Source organism: Halichoerus grypus, chromosome 4 (assembly GCF_964656455.1).
Source record: "Halichoerus grypus chromosome 4, mHalGry1.hap1.1, whole genome shotgun sequence".
Lineage (NCBI taxonomy): Eukaryota > Metazoa > Chordata > Mammalia > Carnivora > Phocidae > Halichoerus > Halichoerus grypus.
This window is the reverse complement of record NC_135715.1, coordinates 130118198-130137616: the sequence shown is the minus strand read 5'-3', so window position 1 is coordinate 130137616 and position 19419 is coordinate 130118198.

The window sequence follows — 19419 nt, the reverse complement described above, 5'->3', positions numbered from 1 at the left end:
CTCTGTCTTGTTCCTGACCATAGAGGAAAAGCTCTCAGTTTTTCCCCACTGAGGATTATATTACAGCTGTGGGTTTTTCATAGATGGCCTTTGTGATGTTGAGTTATGTTCCCTCTAAACCTACCTTGTTGAGGGTTTTTTATCATGAATGGACATTGTGATTGTCAAATGCATTTTCTGTGTCTATTGAAAGAGTCATAATGCTCTTATCTTTTCTTTTATTAATGTGGTGTATCACATTGATTGATTTACAGCTATTGAACCACCCTTGCAATGCAGGAATAAATCCCACTTGATTGTGGTGAATGATTTTTTTAATGTATTGTTGGATTTGGTTTGCTAGTATTTTATTGAGAATTTTTGCATCCATATTCATCAGGGATATGGGTTTGTAGTTCTCTTTTTTGGTGGAGTCTTTATCTGGTTTTGGTATCAGGGTAATGTTGGCCTTACCGAATGAATTTGGAAGTTTTCTTCCTTTTCTATTTTTTGGAATAGTTTGAGAAGAATTGGTATTAACTCTTTTTTAAATGTTTGAGAGACACATAAATCAATGGCACAGAACAGAAACCCCAGAAACGAACCCACAACTAAATGGTCAATTAATCTTCGACAAAGCAGGAAAGAATATCCACTGGGAAAAAGACAGTCTCCTCACCAAATAGTGTTGGGAAAACTGGAGAGCAACATCCAAAAAAATGAAACTGGGCCACTCTTTTACACCATATAAAAATAAATTTAATATGGATTAAAGCCCTAAATGTGAGACATGTAAAAATCCTAGAAGAGAGCACAGGCAGGTAACCTCTTTGACATCAGCCATAGCAACTTCTTCCTAGATAGGTCTCCTGCGGCAAGGAAAACAAAAGTGAAAACAAACTGTTGGGACTTCATCAAAACTAAAAGCTTCTGCACAGTGAGGGAAACAATCAACAAAACTAAGAGGCAACCTATGGAATAGGAGAAGATATTTGCCAATGACATAGCTGATAAAGTGTTAGTATCCAAAATACATAAAGAACTTCTAAAACTCAACACCCAAAAGACAAATAATCCATTTAAAAAATGGGCAGAAGACCTAGACATTTTTTCCAAAAAGACATCTAGCTTGGCTATCTAGCCAATATACACATGAAACAATGCTGAACATCACTGATCATCAGGGAAATACAAATCAAAATAACAATGGGATATCACCTGACACCTGTCAGAATGGCCAAAATCAAAAACACAAGAAACAACAGGTGTACGTGAGGCTGTGGAGAAAGGGGAATCCTCTTGCACTGTTGGTAGGAATGCAAACTAGGTGCAGCCACTCTGGAAAACAGTATGGAGGTTCCTCAAACAGTTAAGAATAAAACTACCCTATAATCCAGCAATTGCACTACTAGGTATTTACCCAAAGAAGACAAAAATACTAATTCAAAGGGATACATGCACTCTGATGGTTATTGTAGCATTATGGAAACAGCCAGAAATGAATAGCCAAATTATGGAAACAGCCTTAGTGTCCATCAACTGATGAATGGGTAGAGAAGATGTGATATATACACACACAATGGAATATTACTCAGCCATAAAAATGAAATCTTGCCATTTGTAGTGATGTGGATGGAGCCAGAGTATATTATGCTAAGTGAAATAAGTCAGTCAGAGAAAGACAAATACCATATTATTGCACTCATATGTGGAATTTAAGAAACAAAACAAATGAACAAAGGGGGAAAAAGAGAGACAAACAAAGAAACAGACTCTTAACTATAAGAACAAACTGATGGTTACCAGAGGGGAGGTGGATGGAGGGGATGGGTGAGATATGTGATAAGGATTAAGGAGTGCAGTTGTAGTGATGAGCACTGGGTGTTACATGGATAAAATGTTGAATCACTATATTGTACACCTGAAACTAATATTACACTGAATGTTAACTGGAATTTAGATAAAAACTTCAAAAAAATTAAATAAAGTGTTAGATTATTGATTTTCTCTGGAGAGTTCCTACTTGAAGAATGAAAATAACAAAAACAATCTCTAAAGAGGGCTATCGACTTTCACAATACTGGAGCTACAAATATTTTCATCTTTACTATAAAAAGGTGAATAGTATTCAATATTAAAATATTTGTTCTTGGGGCACCTGGCTGGCTCAGTTGGTGGAGCGTGCCACTCTTGATCTCCAGGTTGTGAATTTAAGCCCCATGTTGGACATAGAGATTACTTTAAAAAAAGAGTTAAAAAAATATTTGTTCTTCCTTCATGTTTATGTGAAATTATTCATGTTTGTAATCTATTCAGTATATTATTCTGGGCTTTCATCCCTCTTTACATGCTAAACCTGTTCGATTCACTTAAATCACAAGAGAAGACACCTACAAAAACAGAGTTCCAACACAAGTATGTCAGTTTTGTTCTTTTAAGCTAAAGGCTTATAGGAAAAATACTAAAGTGAAATTTTATTTTTAATTTAATTCACTTTATTTTTAGATGGCATTTTCTAAGTGCCAACTTAAATGCTATTCGTATTTTAAATATAGCAGAATACTAATTTCATTTAGAAGGAATTTAATTCCTAAAAAGAGATAATATCCATAGTGTAATTATTTACCTAATTCTATGAATATATATGTATGTATATATCTATTAACCTATCTGTTCATTTATCATCTATCAATTAATTACTACATATATTATTGGAAAAAAATATATATCCACATGCATTCTAATTCTTTAACTATCCCCTAAAATACAGTTGATTAGGATATTTTATGTTTTTAGTAATCCTGATGGTGTCACAGGCTACAGTTACTAAAGAGGATAAACAAATTTTTCAGATTTTTTTTACTAAAATGAATTCTGAGATATAATGTAGTCCACTTCTGACTTTATCAGTATTTACTTGGTTGTCCTTAGCCAGTCACTAACTATAATTTTATCTTAGTATCCTCAATCTGATATCAGAGAATTGGTCTAGGTGATGTTTGAGTCCTTTAGAGTACTAGCATTCTATGATCAGGTTTGGTTCTTTGATTTTATTCTCTCCATGAACAGAATCAATGAGCAGGAAAAATGATCCTTTAACAAATAATTATTTCATGTCCTTTCCCATTAATGCAATGTTTCAATAACAATTTTCTTCACAAATGGGTATAAACAGGCATGACCAAGAATAAGAAACTGAAAAATCAAGCCTTTCACTTGAAAGGTTTAGATTTTTCCCTCAGTGCATGCAACAACTTAGAAAACAGTTATTTTTGTAAGAAAAAATGATTCTATCCTTTGCCGAACTTTATTCCATTCATGTATTCTGGGAATAGCATTCCTTAATATTTTAGAAGCAATCAATAGCAGATGATACCTCTTAGCTACTCTACTCAAGAGAACCAACTTTGTCTTCATTTTATGCAGAGTCAATGCTCTATTTAACTCTAAATTATTTATTATGTACCATTTGGGATGTAGAGGAAGCCGTGTTTTAGAAAATGAGGGTGATGTAAAATAAATTAATTCTAAATTATTATTCATGTGTGTCTCGCATAGGCTTTGGATTTACTCTGAAGTACCACTGAGCAGCAAACAAAACAAAGTGCTTCTTTGGAGTAAACTTTCTAAGCAGATTTTTGAACCTGAGACACAAGAGTGTGACCATACTAGCCTCTGTTGTTTGTATGTGAATCTACAATCCAAGGAGAATTTTGTGTTTGATCAAGGTAGAACAGACCATTGAGTATATTCTGATTGTGATCATGAAAATTTAACATGGTGCTTGAAACACAGCCGACACTCACAACATTTTTGTTGAGTGAATGAATGCATACAAAATGAATAAATAATTGAATCACTTCACCCTCCTTGGTTAGAAATTGCTTTGTAATGTTACCACTCTTGATAGATGTAAGACATATTAATATCTATATGAAACCCAAAGCTTCATTTCTATGATTACTATTTTGTTTGGTCATAGCTGTGTTCTCAACCACATTGGCGAAATGCTTTGAACTCCCTCAAGGCAATGTGCTATATAGTCATACACTTTAATTATAAAACCATCTCTATAGCAAAATAGACTATTACTAATTGTCTTAGAATTTCTCTGAAACTGTAAAACTTCCTCTAAAATTTTGCTTCTGCATTCTATAAACAAAGTTATAGAAATAATGTATGCCAGAGGAAGTCATGATTAGAACTGTGCTTTTTCCAAGGCATCCATGGATGACATAGCCTGCTGACTACAGAAAGCAAGAACATCCTCTCTTTCAGAATATAAGAGAATTTGATTCAGTTACAAAGCAATAAAGTTTAAAAAAAATCCTCATCAAGCTTCCTGTAATATACAAAACTAAGAAATCGGCATTATTAAAATACTATTCTCTAAAGTAGAGACTTAATTTGGATTTCACCACTTTTTACACTGACGTCCTATTTCTCATCTAGGATTCCAAGATTCAAATTGCATTTTGTCATTATCTTGTTATAGAATCCTCCAGTCTGTTATGGTTTCTCTGTCTTTCCTGGTTTTTATAACCTTGACAGTTCTAAAGAGCACGGTTAGATATTTTGTAAAGTGCCTTTCATTTGAATGTATCTCTTATATTCTCATGATTAGAATGGAGTAATTGGTTTGAGAGAAGAATACCACAGAAGTGAAGGGCCTTTCTCATCATTCAGAGAGTATCTGATGTTAATGTGACTTTTCTGTGGTGATGTTAACCTTGAGAACTTGGCTAAGGTGATATCTGCCAGGTCTACCCACCACACACTTATCATTTTTCTCTTGCCACACTTCTTCTTTGGAAGTTACTCACTAAGTCTAGCTTAGAGAAGAGAAGAAAAGAGAAAGAGAAGAAAATTCAAAGAAAATTCATTTCCTCCTCTTTGAAGGAATATCTAATTATATATATTTTTTCTAATTATATTTTTTGAAATTCCTCTGTATCTCTGTATCTCCTCCCCATTTATACTTACTTATTCATTCATCCACTTATCTCACTATATACTGATCAATAATGTCCCCCTCACTGCTGCCACCACCACCAACTGGCTTCCCATCTTCTAGACTTGAAACCTTTAAATATGTTCTTTGCACTGTGGCTAGAGTGATTACTATAAGTCAAAGGTGTAACTTTGATATTCTTCTGCTGTAATTATTTCATAGCTCTCATCCCTCTCCTACTAGGACATCATTGTCATAACTGGATACAAAAGTTTGGCACAAAAGATCTTTAATTTCTTAGCCCTGCCTACTTTTCTAGTCCCATCCCCCCATGCCGACTGCTTTATCCTTTATATTCTGGCAGTATACACTTTTTCCCTAAATGCATTATCGGTTTCATGCTTACATAAATTGGTTAATGCAGAAACACTCTTCCTATCTTTCTTTACCCTGGTCTATGTTTATTCAGACTTGAGCTTAATTCCAGCATCATTTCCTCCCAGAAACTTTCTCTGAGTCCCTACATGGGGCAAATATCCTTCCTGCTGGGCTCCCCTAGATTTCAGGCCATGCATCTATCATAGCAATTACCATGTTGTATTAAAATGATCTGATTATGTGTCTGTTTCTCTTACCAAACTGTGATCTCCCTTAGGGCAGAGGACATGTTTCTATTCTTCATCTTTATGGCCTTAGTGCCTGGCACAGCCCTTGCCCATTGAAGGCATTCAGCAAGTGTTTACACAATTGACGAAAGGGAAAATCTAATTTCAAATCTACTTTCTGACCCTTAAACTTTACTATTCCCATTATGCCATTTTTATCTTCTGTAAGATTATATTAGGTGATTTGTTAAATAGGAAAATATTATTGAAATAATTACAGAAGGTATTACAATGCTTCACTGCTTGATACACTGGCTTTCCATTGGTTTATAAGGAGCAGTCACCTATTCTGTTCAGTAGGATAACTATAGCCAAGGTTTTTGTAAATATAATAAACAGAGATTAGGGTTTGAGTCTTTCATTTTCAACCCATATTAACTTTGACCAGATCACTTATTCATTTATTTTTGGTTAATAAGACTGAAGATTTGGCATCAAATGAAATAAATACCATTGACCCTTGAACAACACAAAGGTTAGGGGTGCTGACCCCCATGCAGATGAAAACCTGTATATAATTTTGAGTCACCAAACACTCAACTACTAATAGTCTATTGTTGACCAAAGGCCTTACCAATAACATAAACAGTCAATTAACACATATTTTGTATATGTATTATATACTGTATTCTTAAAGTAAGCTAGAGAAAAGAAAATGTTCAGAAAATCACAGGGAAGAGAAAATACATTAAGTACTATACTGTAAAAAATCAGCATATAAGTGGACCTACACAGTTCACACCAGTGTTGTTCAAGGGTCAACTATACTGAGAAAGTCCAATAGAAACTAAGGTTTTCACTGGTAAAAGAAGTGATTATTTATATTATTAGTATTCAAATAACTCATACAGTGGTATTGAGTAATGTCTTATTTCAGTTAAAGTATAAAGGTACCTGTCATAGTATACCATTTTCTAAAGAAAATAAATAGTACGCAAATGAATCTTTCTGGAGAAAACCATCACCTCTTCTAGGGAGGTGCTGTGAGAATCTCAAAAGACTATTTGTATTCTGTTTCATTTTGTTTTGCTTTTTGGCAGGGTCTTAGAGATTCTTTGTGGAGATTCACTGAGAGAAAATATTCTATGGATGAAATTATCTTAGCACAACACGGTTCCTTCTAGACTCTAAACCACTTATGTTTTCTGTAAATTATATAGTACAGTATTTCAGGGACCCCAAATGCTTAAAGCATTAAGATTTTAATGGTACTAACATAAATCTACATAAGTTGAAATGACCAGAAGAATGATGATACAGTATCTTTGATCATACTTGAATAAATGAATCCAAATGTGATAACAGTTAAAATGCATAGAACATATATTACAGTAAAGACTTCATGTTGTTTCATTTTAAGCTTAAATTAACCTTTGAGAAATTTCTATTCTCCTGCTATCAATGTGAAAATTAAGCCTGAGAGAAATTGGGTAACTTGACTAGAGTCATAGACAGCAAATAATGGTAGTATCAGGATTTGAATCTGTCTCCAGAGCCCATGTTCTCAAATCACTATTTTTGTGCTCTGTGGGATGTCAGGGTTACAAATTCAAAAATCTCACAGTGATCTATACATGTCTACACTGGGTGTGTGTGGGGGGTGAGGCTTTATTCTTGAATATCTATTAAAGTGATACATTGGAACTTCCAGGGAAGATGGCAGAGTAGGAGGATCCTAAGTTCACCTCCCTCCACAGATACACCTAGGTAACCTACTCATATCAATGCAAACAACCCAGAAACGACCTGAACACTGGGAGAACAGACTTTTTACAGCTAGATGTAGAGAAAAGGCCACATGAAAAAGGATAGGAAGGGTGGAGAGAGGTGGACAGGAGCCAAACAAAACCCTAAGACTATCCACTGGAGGGAAGGATGTCATAGATGCAGAAAGGGGAAAGAAAGAGACCCTCACACCAGGTACCCCAGGCATGAAAGACCTGACAGGGGTGATAAATCTCTATAATATTTGGCTTTGAAAACAAGAGAGGTCCAACTTCAAGCGTTCTTATAATCAGTGGGGCTTAAAACTTGGAACTTTAAATATCAGTGGGCTTCGCTCTAGGAGAGCTGAGAGGGCAATAGGAAGCTGAGTCCCTGCTTTTAATGAGACAGCACAACAAATAGACCCACTGAGATATAGCACAGAAGCAACAGTTTGAAAAATACTTGGTATATATGGGAGGGAGGTTTGTTTACTAATCTCTGAGTCTGTACTGAAGGGGCAGAAATCTTGGGAGTCTTCTCTAAGAACAAAAGAGCTAGCAATCACCATTTCCCTCCCCTACCCCAGCCTAGATACACAGATACTTGTGGGAACCAGTGCAGTACCCAAACCACCTAGCTTGCTAACAGTGCACCCTACCTCCATGCACTTCTGTGGATCTGCCCCCTCCAACCCTGTGGGCCTCCACAGGAGTCTTTACAGGGAGCAGCAGGTCCCCTCCCACAGCAAACAGCACAGACCTGGTTGGCACCACACACCCCCATGTTCTCCTGCAGACCTGAACCCTCCAATACACCCTAGGCCAGAGCCCATCAATAGGGGTGCCACAAACCTGGAAATGGGCAAGCAACCCCAACAGAAGCCAGCACCATACCAAAGTAACTACTGCCCCATGAAGAGGGGAGGATAACCATACTAAACAGTCCCACTGCAGTCCCAGCAATCAGCTGGGGGCCAACATCAGTCTGATGGCAGATTCCACCCATCAATGAGAGCTTCTCAGAGAACAAAACAAAAAATGTGTCTGTAGTTTCATGCTACCACATCTCCAGCAAACACTTGGTCTGACTCAACTAAAGCCCAAGGTGGTTTGAAACTGTCCTACCTAATACCACAGGGACCAAACCCTGCCCACAACAGGCAAAGAAAGCCACTAAGGTTTTCTTACTAAAGGCAAAAGTGGTTCAGCCACAAGGGTAAGGTGCACAAACACACATAGGAGACACCCTTGAAGCATGAGGTTTTGGTGAACAGAAGACATTGCACTGCAGGGCACTATAAGGACCTCTTTTTCATAAGGCCACTACTTTCAAGAGCAGGAGACATCGTTGACTTTCCTAAAACAGAAGCAGACACAGAGACTTAAACAAAATGAGGAGACAGAGGAATATGTCCCAAATGAAAGAACAGGACAAAAATTACACCAAGAGAGGAAAAAAAAATAAAGGAAATAAATAATATGACTGATAAAGAATTTCAAGAAATGGTCATAAAGATACTTGCTGGACTTGAGAAAAGAGTAGAGGACCTCAATGAGACCCTCAACAAAGAGAAAGAAAACAAAAAGGAACCAATCAGAGATGAAGAACTCAGTAAATGAAATTAAAAATACATTAGATGGAATAAATAATAACTAGAGGAAGCAGAAGAATAGATCAGCCACCTACAGGATAGAGTAATGGAAAGCAATCAAGCTGAACAAGAGAGCAAAAAATAATAATAAATCAAAATAGACTAAGGGAACTCAGCAACACCATCATGTGTGGTAATATTCACATTATGGTGATCCTAGAAGAAAAATACAGGGAAAAGAGGGCAGAAAATATATTTGAAGAAATAATAGCTGAAAACTTCCTGAATCTGGGGAAGGAAGCAGAAATCCAGATCCAGGAAGCACAGAGAGAATCCTACAAAATCAGCCCAAGGAAGTCTACACCAAGACACATAGTCATTAAAATGGCAAAAAGTAGTGATAAAGAGAGAATTTTAAAATTTAAAATTTTAAAGAGAAATTTAAAAGCAGCAAGAGAAAATAAAAGTTACATACATATGAGGGACACTGTGTAAGGCTATCAGCTGATTTTTCATCAACTTTGCGGGCCACAAAAGAGTGGCATGATATATTAAAAGTTCTGAAAAAATAAAAACCTGCAATCAAGATTACTCTTTCCAGAAATGCTATCATTCAGAATAGAAGGAAAGCTAAAGAGTTTCCCAGACAAACAAACATTAAAGGAATTCATCTCTACTCAACCAGCCCTCTAAGAAATGTTAAAGGGTACTCTATGAGTGGAAAGACCATAAGAAGAAGTAAGGAAAGTAGGAACCACAAAAGCAGTAAAACTAAATATATCTATAAAAATCAGTCAAGGGATTCACAAAATAAAAGGATGTAAATTATGACACATATATAAAAACATGGGGGGCAGGAAAGGGGTAAAGGATGGGTTCAAACTTCAATTACTATCAATTTAATATAGATGGCTATATGCTTAATGTGTTCTAAGTAAATCTAATGGTAACCACAAATCAAAAACTGATAGTAAATATGCAAAAAAAAAAGAAAAAGAAATCCAAGTATATCACTAAAGAAAGCCAGCAAACCATGAGAAAAGAGAGCAAGAGAAGGAAGAAAGAAAAACTATAAAAAAAAAAACAATAAAACAAATAACAAAATGCCAATAAATACATACCTATCAAGAATTACTTTGAATGTAAATGGACTAAATGCTCCAATCAAAAAATGTAAGATGATGAGTATTTTATAGTTTTCTGAGTACAGATTCTTTGCCTCTTTGGTTAGATTTATTCCTAGGTATCTTAGGGTTTTGGGTGCAATTGTAAATGGGATCAACTCCTTAATTTCTCTTTCTTCTGTCTTGTTGTTAGTGTATAGGAATGCCACTGATTTCTGTGCATTGATTTTATATCCTGCCACTTTACTGAATTCCTATATGAGTTCTAGCAGTTTGAGGAAGACACAAGAAATGGAAAAACATTCCATGCTCATGGATTGGAAGAACAAATATTGTGAAGATGTCAATGCTACCTAGAGCAATCTACACATTCAATGCAATCCCCATTAAAACACCATCCACTTTTTTCAAAGAAATGGAACAAATAATCCTAAAATTTGTATGGAATGAGGAAAGACCCCGAATAACCAGAGGAATGTTGAAAAAGAAAAGCAAAGCTGGTGGCATCACAATTCCGGACTTCCAGCTCTATTATATAGAGCTGTCATCATCAAGACAGTATGGTACTGGCACAAAAACAGACACACAGATCAATGGAACAGAATAGAGAGCCCAGAAATGGACCTTCAACTCATCTTCGACAAAGCAGGAAAGAATGTCCAATGGAAAAAAGACAGTCTCTTCAACAAATGGTGTTGGGAAAAGTGGACAGCCACATGCAGAAGAATGAAACTGGACCATTTCCTTACACCACACACAAAAATAGACTCCAAATGGTTGAAAGACCTAAATGTGAGACAGGAGTCCATCAAAATCCTAGAGGAGAACACAGGCAGCAACCTCTTCAATCTCAACCGCAGCAACTTCTTCCTAGAAACATCGCCAAAGGCAAGGGAAGCAAGGGCAAAAATGAACTATTGGGACTTCATCAAGATAAAAAGCTTTTGCACAGCCAAAGAAACAGTCAACAAAACCAAAAGACAACCAATGGAATGGGAGAAGATACTTGCAAATGACATATCAGATAAAGGGCTAGTATCCAAAATCTATAAAGAACTTATCAAACTCAACACCCAAAGAACAAAGAATCCAATCAAGAAATGGGCAGAAGACATAAACAGACATTTTTCCAAAGAAGACATCCAAATGGCCAACAGACACATGAAAAAGTGCTCAACATCGCTCGGCATCAGGGAAATCCAAATCAAAACCTCAATGAGGTATCACCTCACACCAGTCAGAATGGCTAAAATTAACAAGTCAGGAAATGACAGATGTTGGAGGGGATGCAGAGAAAGGGGAACCCTCCTACACTGTTGATGGGAATGCAAGCTGGTGCAGCCACTCTGGAAAACAGTATGGAGGTTCTTCAAAAAGTTGAGAATAGAGCTACCATATGACCCAGCAATTGCACTCCTGAGTATTTACCCCAAAGATACAAATGTAGGGATCCGAAGGGGTACGTGCACCCCAATGTTTATAGCAGCAATGTCCACAATAGCCAAACTGTGGAAAGAGCCAAGATGTCCATCGACAGATGAATGGATAAAGAAGAGGTGGTATATATATACAGTGGAATATTATGCAGCCATCAAAAGGAATGAGATCTTGCCATTTGCAATGATGTGGATGGAACTGGAGGGTATTATGCTGAGCAAAATAAGTCAATCAGAGAAAGACATGTATCATATGACCTCACTGATATGAGGAATTCTTAATCTCAGGAAACAAACTGAGGGTTACTGGAGTGGTGGGGGGTGGGAGAGTGATAGAGAACAGGGAGGGTATGTGCTATGGTGAGCGCTGTGAATTGTATAAGACTGTTGAATCACAGACCTGTACGTCTGAAACAAATAATACATTATATGTTAAAAAAAAAAAAAAAAGACGATAGCAGGAGGGGAAGAATGAAGGGAGGGAAATCGGAGGGGGAGACGAACCATGAAAGACTATGGACTCTGAGAAACAAACTGAGTGTTCTAGAGGGGAGGGGGGTACGGGGATGGGTTATCCTGGTGATGGGTATTAAAGAGGGCACGTTCTGCACGGAGCACTGGGTGTTACATGCAAACAATGAATCATGGAACACTACATCAAAAACTAATGATGTAATGTATGGTGATTAACATAACATAATAAAAAAAAAAAGGTAAGATGGTGGAATGGATTAAAAAAAACAAGACCCAGCTATATGCTGCCTACAAGAGGCTAATTTCAGTCCTAATGACAAATGCTGATTGAAACTGAAAGGAAGGAAAAAAACATTTATTAAACAAATGGGAGTGAAAAGAAAGCCAGGGTACCAATACTTATATTGGATGAAATAGACTTCAAAACAGACTGTAACAAGAAACAAAAAAAAGACACTATATAATCATAAAGGCAACAATCCCGTAAGAATACATAACAATTGTAAATATTTATACATGCAACATGGGAGCACCCAACTATATAAAGCAGCTAATAACAACATAAATGAAGTAATTGATGCTAATATAATAATAGTAGGGGACTTTAACAACCCACTTACATCAATGGGTAGATCACCCAAATGAAAATCAACAATGAAACAATTTGGACAAGATGGATCTAATAGAACATTCCATCCTAAAATAGCAATAAATACATCATTTTCAAAGTGGGGGATTAAAGACCTAAATTTGAGACATGAACACATAAAAACCCGAAAGAGAGCACAGACAGTAATGTCTCTAACATCAGCTGCAACAATATTTTTCTTGATAGGTCTCCTGCGGCAAGGGAAATAAAAGCAAACATAAACTATTGGGACTACATCAAAATTAAAAGGTTCTGCATGGTGAAGGAAACAATCAACAACAAAAAAAAGACAACCTACTGAATGAGAGTAGATATTTGCAAATGACATATCCGACAAGGGTTAATATCCAAAATATATAAAGAACTTCTAAAATTCAACACCCAAAAAACAAATAATCCAATTAAATAATGGGCAGAAGATATGAGCAGACACGTCTCCAAAGAAGACATCCAGATGGCCAACAGACATATGAAACAATGCTCAACATCACTCATCATCAGGAAATTGCAAATAAAAACTACAATGAGATATCACCTCATGTCTGTCAGAATGGCTAAAATCAAAAATACAAGAAAGAGCAGATGTTGATGAGGATGTGGATAAAAAGGAACCCTCATGCTCCGTTGGTGGGAATGCAAACTGCTACAGCCACTGTGGAAAACAGTATGGAGGTTCCTCAAAAAAATAAAAAAATAGAGTTACTGTATGATACTGTAATTCCACTACTGGGTATTTACCTGAAAAATATGCAAACACTAATTTAAAAAGATATATTCACCCTTATGTTTTAGTGCAGCATTTTTTTTTACAATAGACAATAATGGAGGTAGCCCATGTATCCACTGACAGATGAATGGATAAAGAAGAGGTGTGTGTGTGTGTATAAAGGATATTAAGAAGAGGTGGTACATTTACATATATAATGGAGTATTAATCAGCCATAAAAACGAAATCTTGCCAATTGCAACAACATGGATAGAGCTAGAGAGTATAATGTTAAATATCACTCAGAGAAAGACAAATACCATATGCTTTCACTCATATGTGCAATTTAAGAAACAAATGAGTGAAGAGGAAAGAGAGGGGGGTAGTAAACCGAGAAACATTCTTAACTATAGAGAACAAACTGATGGTTACCAGAGGGGAGGTAGGTGGGGGGATGGGTAAAATACAAGATGGGGATTAAGGAGTGCATTTTTGTTGTGATGAGCACCGGTGATGTGTGGAATTGCTGAATCACTATATTGCACGTCTGAAACTAATATTACACTGTATTTTAACTCTATTAAAATAAGATAATAAAATGACTAAATTGCTTCCTTATGGGCAGCTTCCTGGCACTTTGTTAACACTGAACTAGAACAGATTTATTTTGCACATGATTATTGTGTTAACATAAAACTACCTGGAGACTGTACTTCCTTTTGCTTCTTCATAACTTTAACGTCCACTTGCACTTCAACCCTAGAAGATCATTAACTATCAAATTCTCCTCAGTTGCACATAGCTGGAAAACACATACTTTATGAGGATAACATTTAACAGTACTGTATTCTCAGTTATATGTCTCACAGGACAATAAATTTGAGCCCTGTACCACACTAGATGTATAATATTGTAAAAGTTTTGTCTTCTGTAGAAGTTTCTAAACAATGCCCTTGATTTATGGACAACTTTATGAAAAGATAATGTATTCATATTCTCAACAATTTGATGACTAAAACATTAATTATAACTAAATATGAACAAAGTCTATGTTAAGAAATTGTAATTACATAGTTAAGAATCAGTCAATGTAGAGCCTAATTCAATGTAAGACCAAAAAATGTAAGATTTCTAGGCTCTGAAAATTCTCTAGTGAGCCATTTAAAAAATGAAGCATGAAGACACTATAGATCCATAGGGGAAACTGAGAAGAGGACAGTGGAAAAATAAGATAAAAAAAGGGAACTTAAAGAATATTCTTCATAAAAACCCATTGAACAAAATGTATTTTTAAGTTGCATGAAATTATCACAGCTAATCTAAATAAAGAACATGTAAAAGCCATCTTTTATCATTTATGTGTTCTTTTTTCCAAGTGATGATTGATCATCTTCTCTTAAAGCAACATGTGATTGTATATGCCCAATACCAATGTTCTCTTACAAAGGAAGACAAATAGGGGCACCTGGGTGACTCAGTTGGTTGGCCATCTGCCTTCAGCTCGGGTCATGATCTCAGGGTCCTGGGATTGAGCCCCGTGTCGGGCTCCCTGCTCACTGGGGAGTCTGCTTCTCCTTCTCCCTCTGCCCCTCCCCCCGCTCATATTCTCTCTCTCTCTCAAATTAAGAAACGAAAAAAAAAAAAAAAAAGGAAGACAAATAACAAAAAAGGTATATAACCCACATTAAATTTTTGTTGACAACTGGAGGTTGAAGAATAAGTATCTATTCTAACTTTTAAAAAGTCACTTTTCAAATTGGTGAAATTAATTCTGTTTATGGGAAGGGGAATGGTGTTATGTCTACTTAGTTGAATATGGCCCCTACAGATGATTTTTAATAGTTGATTGTTTCTGGATAATGACTGAGTTCTAATATAATGCTTTATGGCAGAATCCAGAACAAACCAAAGTGGAACTTGGGCCCAGGTTGGTAAGGGGGGAGAAAAGGTTTTTGTGGTAGATCAGGGAGGCCAAACAACATAGTTCTGTCTATTTAGCACAAGCAATCTGACCATTATGTACACAATCAAGATAATTCTGCTAATTAGATATTAATTAGAATTTAATCTAGTGATCGGGCTAATCAGCTATTTGCAGAATAAGACATTGAGTAAAGGCACTAACTCATTTGACAGATTTGCCTCATACTTCATCCATAGGCCATGAGAGATGCAGCGTGCACTTCAAACAGCAAGAGGGGCCCTGCCACACTCCTTCCAGGGAACACGCTCAGCATCTCACCAACAAGCAGCCATAGTTTTAAACTACGTCTGTACGCATCTGTGGTTTATCTTGATTTATTCTGTGTATCCATTAGCAAGATATTCCTAAGGTATCAGAAAAGCTTAAGGAAGGATATTTTCTGGGTCTGAGAACACTCAAAAATTTTCTGTATCAATTAATGGTAATTGCTTCTTTGTCTCTGCCATTTCAGCTTACAGAAGTTTTCATAGGAACATGCTGCTTTCAGAGAGCAAGAGAAAGCTGTACTGTAAGTGTTTGTTTCATGGATTTCTGTGTGGTCTTGAAGTGTATGGAGATGAAAGATCTCACTGTAAGTTTCAAACAGAAATTAAGTCTAATGTTCAAAACCACTATATATTATAAGAAAGAAGTCATATTCCATGACAGCACAGAGGGCATTACCTTCCAAAGGAAGTTTTTTGTTTTTGTTTTTGGTTTTTTGTCTTATGGGGGGAAAAAAACCCAAAAACCTTATTTTTTTGGTTAATGGTTTGGTAAAATGGTTTCCAGTAGTAAGTATATATTAAGATATAGTTTACCCTAGCCTTGGCTTTCCTTTTATAGTTGATTTCCTAATTATTCTCATCACAGATTTCAGAAACTTGACAATAAACCAGAATCAACTGAGATAACTTAGAGTTAAGAAAAACAGGGAACAGACACAGTGGCAGGTGTGACCTGGGAGATCACAGATAGAGGCAGGTGGGAAGAGTGGTATATATATTCAAGAAAGAGGTTAAGATTAATTAAAGCACAATAATTGCAAGGGAGTTCATCTTAACAGAATAACAAACCACTAGCATACACTAACAAGCAGTCATTTCCAGGATACTCATTTTTACAACTCACTTAGCCCAAGACCGTTCCAAAACATGGCCAGTCTAGAGGTGGATCTCAGTAGAACACAAGTTAACATGGGTAGTTACAAGAAAACCAGATACTAGTAAGTCATAAAGAAAAACAGTCTGAACTTATAGGGTTCTAAACTTACAGAGAATTTCCTTTAGGTAGATCCTCTAAATACTTAGAGCACAATGTAAGAGAACTTAATGATCATGAATTGCCTGATAATTTACAAATAGTGAAATGTATTGTACATTACTAAGGTTTTTGAAAATCAATACTCTGAGTGGCATACACAGTGGATGCTGGTTAATTTTGTCAAATTGAAGGGGCCACTGAGCACCCAAATGTTTGGTCAAACACTATTCTGGGTATTTTCTGTAAGTGTGTTTTTAGATGAGTTTAACATTTAAATTGATAGACTAAATAAAAGCAGATCACCCTCCCTAATATGGATGGGCCCCCATCCAATCATTTGAAAGCCTGAACAGAACAAAAAGGCTAAACTTTCCCCCAACTAAGAGAGAATTCCTTCCGCCTGACTGCCTTAAGCCTACAACTTGTTTCTTTCTGCCTTCAGACTCAAACTGAAACGTTGGCTTTTTCTGGGTCTGAAGACTGCTGGCTTTGGACTAGAACTATGCCACTGGTTCTCCTGGGTCTCCAGCTTATTAATTGTATTAGCCAATTCCTTATGCTAAACCTCTTTCCATTTATATATAATTCTATTGGTTCTCTTTCTATGGAAAACCCTAACTAATACAGAGAATAAGTTAACCAGAGTAGATGGCCATGTTAGGTAACTGTGTGCTAATTTTTTAAAAAAGATAAAAGTTATAAGCAATTCTTGGAAATATAATGGCTTCCCTGGCTGTGACTGACAGATTTTTCTGTCATTCAGAAATAATTCTGTCATTCAGACATAATTTTGATGACCCTAACAGTTTTGAGGAATTTTGGTCAGGTATATAATAGGATGTTCCCTTACTGAGATTTGTCTTACCGATTTCTCTTGATACGACTGGAGTTACAGGTTTTGGGGCGGACAACCATAGAAGCAAAGAATCATTCTCATCACATCATATCAAAGGTCCACACTATCAACAAAATTTGACTGTTGATATTGACCTTAATCATTTGGCTGAGGCAATGTTTGTCAAAATTCTCCACTGTGAAATTACTCTGTCCCCCTTTCCATACTGCACTCTTTGCAAGGAAGTCACTATTCGTAACCCACACTTATAAAGTAGGGAGTTATGCTTCCTCTCCTTCAGGGTTGAGTATCTACATAAATTATTGGGAATTTTCTGCATTGGATATTTGTCTTTTCGCCACCATTTACTTAGTTGTTTATTTCTATCAGTATGCATTCACAGATATTTATTTTATACTTTGGATAATAATCCAATACTGCTTAATTTACTTTGCTACTTTGTCAAGTTTTTGTTTTCTTTGCTTGTTTTTAGCATTTCTTTTGATCTTTTTTTATTTATTTTTAATTTTTTTTATTATGTTATGTTAATCACCATACATTACATCATTAGTTTTTGATGTAGAGTTCCATGATTCATTGTTTGCATATAACACCCAGTGCTCCTTGCAGGGTTTGCCTGGTGATGGGTGTTTTAACATTTCTTTAATTTCGGGTACTACAAGATCCTCTAGGCTCTTCTTGTAGGTTTCCTGCCTCAGTCTTGAAATCAGTCATTTCACCAAGAAGCCTTTAAATGCTATTTTATCTGATTATAATAATACTAGTCCTAGTTTCTTTATGGGGAGGGAGAGGGGTGGTGGTATGGGATTTTATTGGTACCATATTAATTTTCTATGTATTAAGTTTCACCTTACTGGGTCACTAGGTTTAGGTGTAGCTAATGAAAATAACAGTTAGGTAGATTTGTTTTTTTCTAATTGTAGAATGTCTCTTTGCAGGGTAAAAACAATCAACTTGTATTATATACATTTATTTATGTCTTCACTTAGCTTTAATTTTAATTTGCTTTTAAAATTCATATTCCCTTCTATATTTCATTCCTTTTATTGGATTAAATGAATTTTATTTCCTTTCCCCCACTCCTTGTTTATATACTAAATGATATTTGAAGTTTTTAGTGGTTACCCTTAAATTTTTAGCAGTATACTTGTCTTAATGAAGTCTATAATTAATATCTCTCCCCTCCTTCTACATAATTACAGAACATTAACATAATATCATCCAAGTTTGATCACCTTTGTACTTTGTATACTACGTTGTCTTATATTTAAGTTTTACTTATTTTAGAATTTGGGTTGGATTGGCAATAACTTCTTGTTCTTTTAAAAAACTTAGGGCAGGGCGCCTGGGTGGCTCAGTTGGTTAAGCGACTGCCTTCGGCTCAGGTCATGATCCTGGAGTCCCTGGATCGAGTCCCACATCGGGCTCCCTGCTCAGCGGAGAGCCTGCTTCTCCCTCTGACCCTCCCCCCTCTCATGTGCTCTCTCTCTCTCATTCTCTCTGTCTCAAATAAATAAATAAAATCTTTAAAAAAAAAAAAAAAAACTTAGGGCATACTAGTGGTGACTGCCTTGAGAATAACAAGCACAAATCCTATTCAAACTATAATTTGAGGAAGCAGTGTAAGTTGGGAAGGGAGAAAAAAATTTAAAGCATACACACACACACACACACACAAATATGAAAAAGTCAGCTCATTGGAAAGATTGAAGCAGTCAAAATAATCATTCACTATATTATTAGCAAGTGAAGTAAGAATTTGTTTCCTTAAATGTAATAATCAAAACTGTTATTCATGCTACCTTCATCTTAATATTGATTATTCTGCTAAAGAAATAGGTGCGATTCTTGTTTTTTTGAAGGAAACCCAGCAAGAGTGGGTTTCAAGAAGACTTTGTTTCTACCCATACAGAAGACGCTTAGTTGTACAAGTGGAAAACGTGCACCTTTGGCAGAGGCAAATTTGAAATTCTTATTTTGATAGACACACAGGTGTCTGATAGCTTATTACCAAGTCTTTAAAAACAATCAGAGGAATATGAGAAAAATAAAACT